We start from the raw sequence: 13782 nt of genomic DNA on the forward strand, positions 1-13782 counted from the left end.
TGGTCTTTCGTTCAGGTCCTGAGTCTGCGGGATTCAAAGCTGGTATGGACTGGTAGCTAGGAGCGCCTATCTCGTAGCGAGCGTTGACTTGAGACTTACTTGCTTGGAGGCCGCTGGACAGTTCACTCTCAGGGGTTGCTTCGCGTTGCTGAGTGACCCTGTCAAGGAGGACGATTTGAACTTGGGGGCTTTACTTTATAGTCCCCAGGGGTTTCCCGCCTTTCGGGGTGGATCCCGTACCTGGTTCCAAGTGATTGGACTACTTTCCGATCACTTGGATCGATTTCTCCAATCCTGGAGTCATTCCCTGATCGTTGGGCAGTCTTTAAGTGTCCGTTAACCTCTTTTGTGTTGGCTCCTGCTGGCGCCGAGGAGTCTGGCTTGGCTTTGTTTGCCTTAAAATGTTTTGATTGTTCCTGGGGATCGCTCATTAATATGTAGATGGCTGCTACATTACCATGCAGATGGCTGCTGGTTTCAGTGCTGTCTGGTTGTTTTGCAGGTTCCAATATACATGATTTCTGTATTTGCTAGTCTTTGCCTGTGTTGGCTGAATTTCCCTTCAGCCTTTGCGGTTCTCAATTTTAAGTCGGGAAGTGGCCAACTCAGGTGGCTACACAGAATGTTCCCCGATTTATTTATATTATTTTTGAATATGTTTGGAATAAAATGTATTAAACAATAATTTTTTAAAGAAGGAATGGTGTGGTGAATCGGGTCTTGGGTCGATGGGTCAGGCGCTGTGCCATGCACTGTCCCCGGGCTCGGCTGTTGTCGACTTTGTCCCGTGTGTTATGGGTGGAGGTGTCAGACCAGACGTAATCATCGGCAGAGTACACGTTGACCTATTCTGCTGATCCATTCTATGGCATCCTGTTGGAACCAAAACATTTTCTTTCCACTCAGCTGCTGCTGCTGTACTGGTTTTGGCCTCTTCATTATCCTCAATTTTTTTTTGCCTACCTTCTCTCTGGCTTCTCAAAATTGTTGAGATCTTTAAATTTACCAGTTTACAGCGCTGGTACCTTGAAAAGAATGCATGGCTTCACTTCACCCGATACTGCTGCCCTGCACAGCAGAGTTTCAGGAGCTGCTACACTGCACATTTCATAGCAGTCGTCAGGCAAGCATATTGGATTTGGGCTTCGTAAATAGAGCTGAGTGATGCAGAGGAGATTTACCAGAATGGTTAAAGGGATGAGCGATTTTTAAAGTTAGTTTGCAGGAGCTGGGTTGTTCTCCATGGAACAAAGGAGATTGAGAGGAGATTTGGTAAGGGTACACATGTTAGTTGTCGTGTTATTCACCCTGGGGTAACATGGACTGCACCACAATGCAGTTAAATGATCAAGCATACACCAAACCTAGGAGTTGGTTCAATAAGATTTATTGAACTTCAGTAATGAAGCACACAGCTGCCTGTGGGTTGACTCCCTACTACTCTAAGTAAACTAACATTAACTATCTAGACCAGACTAGCTCTGAACAAGTGTAGAAGGTGTTGAATGATTTGTACACCCTGACTGTCACTACAGTTGTCACCAGTGGAAAGAGGCAGAGTGCTAATGCCTCGTGTGTTTTATAGTTAGAGGCCCCCCTCTGGTGTTCTGTCTGGTGATTTGTCGTGTTCTGTTCTGTATGTTGATTGGCTAACCTGGGTGTCTGTCATTGCCTGCTTTTACCTCATGATGTGCATGGGTGCATATTTTAACAATAGTGACAGGTTTAGATATGGGAGAAAAGCTGCTGCTATCAACTAACAGTACCAGGGTCTGTGGACACAGATTTAAGATTTGGGGCAAGAGATAGAGGGGGGGATTTGGTGGAGAACTGGAGAAGTAGCAGCTGCTAATTATTGACAATATTCTGTCTACGAAGGTGATGGAAGGACAGATAATCAATGATTGCAAAAGGAAATTATTATTATTTTTTGAAATATTTTTATTGAAGGCATTTTTCATATATACAAAAAAGCAGAAGCCAAACCTCGGCAACAGGTGCAAAAGGAAATTAGATGGGCACTTGAGAGAAAAACGTTAGAGAGCTACAGGGATAGAGTGGGCAATGGGGCTGATTGGATTGCTCTACATGGAGCTGGCATGGACTTGATGGGCTGAATGGCCTCTTTAAGTTCCAAAATGATTCTGTTATTCTTACAGCATCTAATTGTCTCAGCAGTGGGCTTTTCCGTCTCATTGTTGGGGAAGGGTATACTGCTTTGCTTCCTCACCACCCACAGCAGCATATCCAGGGGGGCAGACGTGAACTGAGGCACAGTCTTTGCTCATAGTTTCTACCTGAATCCTTTACTCACAAAGTAATAAAATCTGAGATCATGTGACTCAGGCACATGACTATGACAAGCCACAGTACATAACATGCAACAGTGCACAAGATATTTCTCTAAATATCCCTTTTTCATAAAGAAAACACATTGCATGCTCTATAATCAGCAGTTCCAGGTTACCCATTACACCGTGTATAAAGAAAGTCATCATCCGCAAATAGAAAATTGTTAATTCTACTCCTGCCTGACTTTCATCTATCTTTATGTATGCAATGCACAATCTTCAAAGCATTCTGATCTTCCAATGGCACACTTGCGGGTTGTTCGTTGTTCAAATGGTATTCACTGGTTCCTGGTGTGCCTTTGCTGCTTTGGGGAATGTCGTTGCCCTGGCGATTGTTACGGCTGATCTATTGCATTTGCTGGAGAGCAGTTGACCTCTGGGACTTATAGTCGTTGCATTCTTTGTTCCACTGGTGAAATGTACTCTTCTTCATCAGCTGTCTGCTGTGAAGGAGCAGCTTCTCCAGTTGCATATATGTGTTTGCAGTCATATAAATCTTATCGTTCACTTTCACTGTGTACATTCAAGGTGACAACTGCTTTACACAGGTTCCAAGTTGCAAAGTGGGCTGTCTTTTTTGTTTCCACTCTGACCGGCTCTCCAACTCTCAACCCTGGCAATGATTTGGCCACTTCATCAAAGTGAAATTTGGCTGTCATTTCACTTTGATTTTGTCATTCCCTTCTGTTACTACTTCTGGCTTAAGTAGCTTTTAGCTTTTGGAAGAGTAGTTTAGGTGCAGCCTGACATTAATCGCTGAACTGGCCAACTTTACATGCCTTCAATAATTGTGTTCCTCCACTTTAAGGTTGCCTTATACACATCTATGTTGGATCTACTTGATTTATTGGTGATCCCTTTGGCAATTTTCACTGCTGCCTCAGCTTTGAAATCTGACTTGGGGCAGTGTGGAGATGATGTGTAGTGCTGATTTTTCCAATCATTCATGAAGTGCCTGAATTCTTCACTTGTGAACTGAGGAGTATTATCGCTCATCACAATGTCGGAAATGCCATGATGAAGTGTGCTTTCAGGCATTCTACTTGACATCAGCTTGCCTAACTCTCAGTGTTCTGAATAGTAATCAATGGTGACGTGATTGTGAGCTTTTTTTAAAAAATTCAAATTGAGGGGCAATTTAGTGTGGCCAATCCATCCACCCAGAACATCTTTGGATTGTGGGGATAAGACCCATGCAGACACAGAGAGAATGTGCGAAACTCCACATGGAGATGACCCAGGACCAGGATCGAACCTGGGTCCTCGGCACCGTGAGGAAGCAGCGCTAACCACTGTGCCACCATGCCACCCTTCGAGATGGTCAGTTGACTATTATTTGGAGATTCGGAGGAGAGAAGAGATTTGGATCAGCTCATACTCTTCAGCAATATGTGCTTGCAAGATCTGGTGAGTAACGGGTGACACCTCGGCTCCAATTAGGCATGACACATCGCTTCTCGGCCTTTTAGCTAAGATGAGCGTGAGGAGGTGTAATGCCTGGATCTGGTATGTCCCTCTTGTGGAGACCATGAATCGGATTCAATTTGAATTGGTTTTTGGAGCAGGCAAGGAGTTATATTAGGGGTTTGCCCCTGTCCACTCTCTGAGCTCTGGCTTTATAACTCTGATAAAGGAATTAAAGAAATTTTAAAAATTAGGTATGACACCTCCACTATACCAAATCTCACACCAACCTATCGCTCTGAGACTCTTTCCCAAAGAACCTTGTCTTTCCACCTGTCTCTCGGTGGGAGGCCCAAGTAGTTTAACATTAGTTAGGAAGTGGAGGGCACTGCGCTGGATGGGATCTCTGTGCCTGACATCTGTAATGGCTGTGTTTATCAAGGGCAGTCTCATTTGAGGTGTCCAGCCCTGTTACAATCCGAGCACCGCTTTGGAATATTCATTGGGCAGGATCAGCCATAAGGCTTGGAGATAGGACAGCAAGGACTGGATTTGCATTTGTTGCGTACCTGTCTATTCTGCTTCCCTCCTCAGCCTGAGGCTTACATCCCTGTCCACACCAAAAGTCACCTCCCTGATGATGGTCTCTTTCCTGGTCATATGTGTTCCATCTTTTCCCACAATCTGGATGATATGGCCCTGTGCATCAAAGAAGGACAATTGGGACTTGTAACTGTTAAGCCTCCTCAACTCTATCTGGACAGTTCCATCCTTCATCACTTCAGCTAGATGGTGCTTCAGCTTTGTGTCCATGGTTGATTTGAAAGGCTGATTGAGAGGACGATCAGTAAAACAACTTCACCAGTTCCATGGCCAGATCCACTCAATTGGCTTTCTTGTACTCATTGAACATCAGTAGTAATTGGGGCAGTCTACTGCTGTCCCCCCCAAACCTGTGCCAGGACCTCAAAGATCTGCTGTGGATTTCTTTGAACATCTGCTCATTTTCCCAGCATTTCCCGAAAGACCTTCCCGCACAGCAATCACGAATGCTGCTTGCTCGGTCTCATTGAGGCCTCCAGACGCCATGACCAACTCTGCATCATCAATCCAGTCTTCGGTTGCTTGTTCATTGGGTGTCTCTGGTCTCACCCTAAATCTGTTCAACTTCCTAACCATTGGCCGGTAGTATATACAACCAGGGTACCATGTTATTCCTTTGCAGGTTTAAGTGATATGCACCTGGGGAGCCCTGCCTAGTTTTAGCCAGAAGATTCTGTTTCTCTGCCATACCTGAACCCCCACTGATTCCTGAACAGCTTTGGCCTCCCTCAAAGACATCACCAGTCTCAATTCTTCCACTATCTGCCCATTCTGGCAGGCATCTCTCCGTCTCTTTCTCCATGACCTGATGCCGACACTGTGGAATCCTGCTGATTGCACCAAAATGTAGCATGCAATTTAAGTACATGGACTGCATGAATGTTAAACCTTTAAAAAAATGTTCCTTTATTCAAATTATATGAAGTGTCAAGGGAAAGCGTAACTCCAAGAAGCAACTATTTACAGTGAACAGTCACTGCTGATGTTCCAGCTTTCTGTCTTAGTCAGGGCCTCGACTCCTCAGTGCAACACTTACCATGGCATATTCAGACATGTCCAGCTGCCCAGCTCCTGGCTGCAGTCCTGCTTCCTTCTCGCTCCATGCGGTTTCTCAGATTTAAACATGCTGTCAGTAATTTTGACTAGATCCAATTCCCCATCCTGGCTCTTCAGCCATCCTCAGGGGCTTCAAACTGCCCTCGGCTCCTGCCACTCACAAGCCCTGGCTTTGTCCCGGCTGCTTTCTTCTTTGCCTCATGGCCTCTGGCTCCATCCCTCAGCTTATCAAAGGCACTGCTCCCTCCAGGGAAGGACCCACAGTAGTTGATCAGTTCCCTGCTCGGCACTTTCTCCCGCTATTGCCCCCTGCTGCTGGAGGTCACGCTACAGAATGAAAAGGGAAGCTTTGAAATATCTTGTGAGACACTGAACGACAAGTGCTCTATTTTCCCACTTCGATTCCTGTGTCTGTTTTCAGCAAATAATGATATAATTTAGATTTTGTTGCAGCCGAAATAAATTATTGATAGGGTAGATTTAAAATGGCAAGACTCCCAGAAAAGTGAAAGGAGATTTAAGACTAATGGTCATATTGACAAACTAATTCTGTAATTATGTTCTGGCCCAGGAAACACATTTGCTGCAGGCTAAATAAAGTTTGCAAATAAACCAATAATTCCTAAAAATTCAAAGGATATGGAATGTGTAAGAATAAATCCATTACTAAAAACATGAAGGTCGAGTTGAATGGAAGTGAATTGATCTGGGAATTCCTTTCTCATTTTGTTCTAGAAGTCAGTCATCATTTCAAAGGTGACTAGGAAGAATAAATGGGAAAACTCAATGGAAATACTTTCCAAAAATAATTTCCCAAGATTAATTTAATTGAGGGAATGTGGAACTATGCAGTTAATAGAAATGCTACCAACAAGGTTGTAGGCGGCGACTTGCTGAACATATAAGAGGTGTTGTTGGAGGAGCAGCAGCTCAGAATCCGGGTTGTATTCTTGCTTCAACAGTGTTTGAACGGAATAGAACCCAAACTTCGATACCACGAACTCCCATTTTAGTTTGAAAAAAACAATTTTTTTTTCAACACTTTGCCAACAACAACTACAGTAGGATGGCTTCTCAAATCCGCCAGAATTATCACCAGGAGTGCGAGGCAGCGATGAACCACCAAATCAACATGGAGCTGTACGCTTCCTATGTCTACATCTCGATGTATGCCTTCTTCGACAGGGACGATGTCGCCCTGAAGTACTTTCCAAGTTCTTCAAAAACCAGTCCCACGAGGAAAGGGAACATGCAGAGAAGCTGATGAAATTCCAAAACCAGCGTGGGGGACGTGTTATCCTGCAGGATGTCTCGAAACCTGACCGTGATGAATGGAGCAATGGTCTCGAAGCCATGAGCTGTGCTCTTCACTTGGAGAGAACCGTGAATCAGTCTCTCTTGGACCTCCATAAGCTGGCTTCTGACAAGATCGATGCACAAATGTGTGATTTTCTGGAGACTCACTACTTGGATGAGCAGGTCCAGGCTATTAAGAAGCTTGGCGATTTAATCACCAACCTGGTCCGTCTGGGGGCTCCCCAGAATGGCATGGCTGAGTATCTGTTTGACAAGCACAGTCTGGAAGAGAGCAGTTAATGCCCACTGCCTGGATCAACAGTGTGCCTACATTGCCACCATTTCTCTCCACCATCAATGCTTTTTCACTTATTGGTTGACTGTTTGTCTACCTTTTTTGTTTGAGTCAGTTTTGATACTATAATGGGTTATTAACTTGGTTGTGAATTAAGCTTGTAAAGGTTAAAATCGTGTCTGAAGTGTAACGTTTCTATCAAACTGTAAAACTGGCACAACTGGATAAGAAAATAAAAAGCTGTCAAGTGTTGAAAAAAAAAAAAAAAAATAGAAATGCTACCATGAGGGGAGGGTAAAATTCAGAAAGCTTTTGGAAAATCTTAAAAGGCAGCATCAATGGCCTTTGCTAAGGCTGAAGATGCAGCAGATAAAGAAGTCGCAGGTCAAAGCGAAGGTATCCCTGAGTACAGACATGAATCTGGAGACAAGTAACAGAGTCGCTCAGCACCATGTTTGAAGACTGCCAAAATTAAGTTGGTGATGCATTAGCCTTCAGTGCAATTACATAATACTATCCCAAATGCTGTCGTTTTGACCAGATCTAATTCAGCAAAGCATTATGTCAAAAAATGAGATGCAAATGTCTTAGGCCACAGTTAACAGTCCCTATTGTGCTACTCCTATGAAGAAGAGAAAAAAAAGTACAGCAGATGCAGGAAACCAGAAAGAAAAACATGAAAAGCTGGAAATCTGCAGTGTGTCAGTGTGGAGAGATTCCACTTTTCCGGTCAATACAGCAAGCCAGTCAAAAGTCTATTGAGTTTGGTGAGACCAGAGGATCCCACCAGTAAGCCTCCACCTCTCCTCATTTTGCATTGGAGTAATGAAGGTTCCACCTGCTTTGGACAGTATCTTCAAATGCAACAAAAATCTCCTCCCCTGCAATAAAAATTAGGAATGCTGATAAACGTATATTCATCGGATTTTTGTCCAATGTCTTATTTGCTAATGCTGAAATCAGGGCAGTAACAAGACAAAGATCAGCGCTAATATGCCCCACATTTTCTCTTGGTTCTAAGCAAACTAAGGCAGGTTTGTTGCACTGTGACTATGAACAAAGCATTCGATTGTCATGGTGATAGACTGCTAAGAGGAGTGTTCCAAAATCTGATAGCCAACTGGATAGAAAAGCAGTTTTCAGACAAACATTAACAATAAAAACCTGAGTATAATCAATGATATACTTTCAAACTTCCTCTCTCTTCCCTACTTCAGTGTGGGCCTAGTTCAGAGATGCAAAATCCAGAGTTTGGGAATGATGCCATAGCAATGTACAGGCAAGAAGGCACTTTTATCACAGAATTATTATGATGCAGAAGGAGGCCATTTGGCACATCGTGCCTGTACCGGCTTTCCAAATGAGCATTATGACTTTGTGCCATTCTCTTGCCCATTCCACATGCAACTGCACATTGTTTCTTTCTTTTCAAATAATCATCTAATGCCCTCTTGAATACCTCAATTAAACCTGCCTCCACCACACTTCAAGGCAGTGCATTCCAGACCCAAACCATTTGTTTTACGAAAAGTTTTTTTTCACAATAATTTTCTTCTTTCGCAAATCACTTTAAATCTGTGCCCTCTCGTTATTGATCCTTTTACATACGGGAACAGTTTCTCCCTAACTACTCTGTCGAGCTCTCTCATGATTTTGTACACCTCTATCAAATCTCCTCTTAGCCTTCTTTTCTTCAAGGAGAATAGTTCCAACCTCCCCAATCTATCCACATAACGGAACCATTCTCTGGAACCATTCTTGTAAACCTTGTCTGCACTCTCTCCAATGCGTTCACATCCTTCCTATAGTGTGGCTCCCAGAAGCATACACAATACTCCAGCTGAGGTCTAACTAGTGACTTGTATGAGTTCAGCATAACCTCTTTGCTCTTATACACTATATCCCTATTGATAAAACCCAAGTACTGTACATTGTATTATTTGCTCTCTCCACCTGTCCTGCTCTCTTCAGTGGTCTATGCACATATTGCCACGACACCCTGGGTGAGTGCACGGTCAATTCCAGCCACACTGGACCCGGAGTTGCAACACAATTAAAGATTTTAAAAAATATATTTTGTATTCTCCTTTTTCACATTTACTTCAAAATTTACACTCACCAACAAACAGTAAACGGTACCGAATACAATGTCAATCCCCTCATTAACAACAACGATCCCATCCTCCCACCAATCCCCAAACAACGGCCCGCATAGAATCATAGAATCATAGAAGTTTACAGCATGGAAACAGGCCCTTCGGCCCAACCAGTCCATGCCGCCCAGTTTTTACCATTAAGCTAGTCCCAGTTGCCCGCACTTGGCCCATAACCCTCTATACCCATCTTACCCATGTAACTATCTAAATGCTTTTTAAAAGACACAATTGTACCCGCCTCTACTACTACCTCTGGCAGCACATTCCAGACATTCACTACCCTCTGAGTGAAGAAATTGCCCCTCTGGGCCCTTCTGAATCTCTCCCCTCTCACCTTAAACCTATGCCCTCTAGTTTTAGACTCCCCTAACTTTGGGAAAAGATGTTGACTATCTACCTTATCTATGCCCCTCATTATTTTATAGACCTCTATAAGATCACCCCTAAGCCTCCTACGCTCCAGGGGAAAAAGTCCCAGTCTATCCAGCCACTCCTTATAACTCGAACCATCAAGTCCCGGTAACATCCTAGTAAATCTTTTCTGCACTCTTTCTAGTTTAATAATATCCTTTCTATAATAGGGTGACCAGAACTGCACACAGTATTCCAAGTGTGGCCGTACCAATGTTTTGTACAACTTCAACAAGACGTCCCAACTCCTGTATTCAATGTTCTGACCAATGAAATCAAGCATGCCGAATGCCTTCTTCATCACCCTGTCCGCCGGCGACTCCACCTTCAAGGAGCTATGAACCTGTACTCCTAGATCTCTTTGTTCTATAACTCTCCCCAACGCCATACCATTAACTGAGTAGGTCCTGGCCTGATTCGATCTGCCAAAATGCATCACCTCACATTTATCTAAATTAAACTCCTTCTGCCATTCGTCGGCCCACTGGTCTAATTGATCAACATAAACATCAAATAAGAAACCAGAAAGGAAATCAGGAATCGCCCATTAATATATATAGTCCACTCCCCCAACCCCCCCCCCCCCCACCGCTAATATTCAAGGCCATCCAATCCCCAAAAGCATACAATGAACGACACCCATGAATTGTAGAGCCCCCCCCTCCCCCGCCCCCCCTCACACCCCTCTCCCAGACTCCTGCCCTCCACTTCCTCTCAAAAACACCTCACCCAGTATCAGTCCCCTCCCCCAACTTTTCACAACTCCTAGGCTCATCGACACCTGTTCTACCAGGCTCTGATGGCCCCAGCCGCTCACCCCACCGCACTCCCGGTCACGGGCCAGCCTAAACCAGCCAGTGTGGAGGCCCCTGCCCAGGTCTCACTCCCCTCCAATCCCCTCCCCCCTGCCCGGTCCCAGGAAAACAACGAAATCCCCTGCAACACACAACCCCAGTGTAAACACACAAACCCAAACAACAATCATTGCAAAAGAAAATCCCAACTCTTACCTTGTCCAAATAGACAACATCGACTCATTTAGCATATGTACCAACATGCAGTGAAAAAATAAAGCTACTACACTCCTACAAACTCCCTACCCTCAGTACAAGACCAACCCTCAGTCCCATTTCTCAATTCTGCCCCAGTCCTTCTGCTTTCACAAACACCTCCGCCACTTCCACCGCCTCAAAATAAAAGTCTTTGGATTTGTAGGTCACCCTCAACTTAGCTGGGTACAGTATGCCGCACTGCACCCTGCTGTTATACAGTGCCATCTTCACTCGGCCAAAGGCCGCCCGCCTCCTCGCCAACTCCACAGTAAAGTCCTGGTATATACGTATACCATCTCCAGCCCACTGCACCTCCCGCTTCTGCTTTGCCCAACACAGGACCGTTCTCCTTCACGAGGTACCTACGGAAACAAATAGTCACTGCTCTTGGCGGCTCATTCGCCTTTGGTATAGGCCTCCACGTCCTATGAGCCTGATCCAGTTCGTGCCGAGAAGGATCTTCCCCCTCCCCCAACAGCTCTGCCAATATCTTGGCAAAATATTCCGTCGGCCTTGGGCCGTCTACCCCTTTGGGCAGACCCATGATCCTCAGATTTTGCCACCTAGATCTGGTTTCCAAGTCCTCCATTTTGGCTCACAGACCCTTGTTGGCCTGAACCACCCTCCGCATCTCCTTACCCATCGAGGTGAGTTGATCACTGTGTTGCGACAATGCCTCTTCCACTTCCTTCAGTGTCTCACCCTGCTCCCACACCTCGGCCGAAGCTGTTGATACCGCCGCCCTCACCGGGGCAATTGCCTCCTCCACCAGCACCTTCAATACCTCCACCATCTCCTTCCTCATCACCTCCATGTGCTTTGTGAACTGTTTTTCAAGTTCCATGACCATCACCTTGGCCATCTTTTCTGCCATGAGCAGTGTGGCCTCACACAGCAACCCAGCCTCCGTTTTCCTTCCAGTTCCTGAGCTGCGACCCTTCCACTCGATCACGAACCTTCATTAGCCCCCTTCTTCACGGTCATTTTACTTTTGGTTTTGGACATCTTTCTTCATCATGTCTTCCTGCAAAACAAAAATTGCCCCTGGGACCGGGCATTAAATTCTAAAAAATCAAGCCTCAAGCAGGAGCCCTCCACTGTGCGACCTCCTCCTACATGCCGTCACCGGAAGTCGTCAGAATCCCAGCCTCTATGTTTAATTTTGCCCTGCTGTCTTTGCAACACAATTAAAATGAGATTTTATTTTAAATACCCGAGGTCCTTGGCTGAGCCCAATAAACTGCAGTCACCAGGTTTGTAACTTTAGCGTAGATAACCTTTTATTATGTCCTGTATTATAATTAAACAGATAGAAAATATAACTGACTAACTAATACACCTTTCCCAACCCCACCCTCCTTTCTAACTACCCACACTCGCCACACACTTCTAACTCTTCTACCCAGTTCTCTCAGAAAGCATCACACAGGAACCAATCACTGACTTGTGAGGCGGAACACGGTCCCTGGCCAACCCACCAGTTGCCATTTCGCTAATTGAACTGATTCCTCCAAAACCGGTTCCTAAGATTCACTCGAAGCCAAAGATCCTGGTTTCTCCTCTCCAAAATACTAAACCTGGAAGACACTATCCTGGCAAGCACTCTTCTGCTTAAAGGCAAATCTCGATTATGGGCCCACAGACCAAAAATAGTCAAATAAAATCAATGGGAACAAAGGAAATAAACAGGAAAGACTCTTACAATATACACCTATGACCCTCTGTTCCTGTATCCCCTTAAAAATTCTGCCACTTATTTTAGATTATCAGTCCATGTTCTTCCTACCAAAATGCATCATCTCACACTTCTCTGCATTGAACCTCACCTGACACTTATCTGTCCACTCCACCAAATTATCTACATCCTTTTGAAGTTCTATACTATCATCTTCACACTTTAAAATGCTTCTAAGTTTTGTGTCTTTCTCAAACTTTAAAATTTCTCCCTGCACACCAATAGATCAGGAAAAGCTAGGGTCCCAATACTGACCACTCAGGAACTCCACTACAAACCTTCCTCCAGCCTGAAGAATATCCATTGACCATTACTTTCTGTTGCCTATTAGTCATCCAATTTTGTTGCTACTGTCCCTTTTGTTCCATGAGCTTTAACTTCTTTCACATGTCAGCCTTGCCCCTGTCTCCATGTGTAAATTCCCTTTTAGGTCCCTAATTGGTTGTATTCCTCCTTTTACCACCTTTATACTATCTACATGCTTGTAAGACTTTGGGACTCTCCTGTATGTTGGCTGTCAGTCTTTTCTCATAATCCCTCTTCACTTCTCTAATTGGCTTTTTCACATCCTCTCTGAACCTTCTGTATTCTTATTGGTTCGCAATTGTATTTTCTACCTGATATCTGTCATTAGCACAATTTTTCTTTATCTTAATTTCTATCTCCTTTTCCATTCAGGAAGCTCTCATTTTATTTTCCCTACATTTCTCGTTTGAGGGAATATACCTTGACTGTGTCCAAACCATTTCTTCCTTGAAGTAGCCCATTGTTCAGCTAGAATTTTTCCCTCCAACCTTTTGAGCAGCACAGTAGCATAATGGTTAGCACTGTGGCTTCACAGCGCCAAGATCCCAGTTTCGATTCCCGGCTTGGGTCACTGTCTGTGCAGAGTCTGCACATTCGCCCTGTGTCTGCGTGGGTTTCCTCCAGTTGCTCCGGTTTCCTCCCATAAGTCCTGAAAGACGTGCTATTAAGTAATTTGGACATTCTGAATTCTCCCTCTGTATCACCCGGAATGTGGTGACTAGGGGCATTTCACAGTAACTTCATTGCACTGTTAATGTAAGACTACTTGTGAAAATAAAGAGTATTATTATTATTATTGTTCCAGTCTATCCAGCCCAGCTCTGTGTTGATACATTGAAGTTGGCTCTCCCAGTTAATTATTGTTCCTCTGAATTGCTCATGTCCTTTTCCACCTCATCCTATATGTCATCTGAGAGTACCTTTAAGACATGGATGTTTAAGCAATGTACCTTTAAGAAAACAGTGATGTCAGAGAGTGGGTGGAGCTGGGCTTTAGATCAGCTATTTTGCAGTTTAGTTTTGCAGTTTTGAAAAAGAGCTTGTGTGTGTCTGTGTATTTCCAGAGAGCTGCAGTTTGGAGGAAAAGAGCTGGGTGTGTGTATGTTTGCAGTGAGCT

At 44.4% G+C, this 13782-nt stretch overlaps 1 pseudogene; it reads left to right on the forward strand.

Moving 5' to 3' along the window:
* Nucleotides 1-6346: 6346 nt before the first annotated feature.
* On the forward strand, nt 6347-7047 carry LOC140426933 (ferritin heavy chain pseudogene; annotated as a pseudogene).
* The last annotated feature ends 6735 nt before the right edge of the window (nt 7048-13782 follow it).

Source organism: Scyliorhinus torazame, chromosome 7 (genome assembly GCF_047496885.1).
Source record: "Scyliorhinus torazame isolate Kashiwa2021f chromosome 7, sScyTor2.1, whole genome shotgun sequence".
In the NCBI taxonomy this organism is placed as follows: domain Eukaryota; kingdom Metazoa; phylum Chordata; class Chondrichthyes; order Carcharhiniformes; family Scyliorhinidae; genus Scyliorhinus; species Scyliorhinus torazame.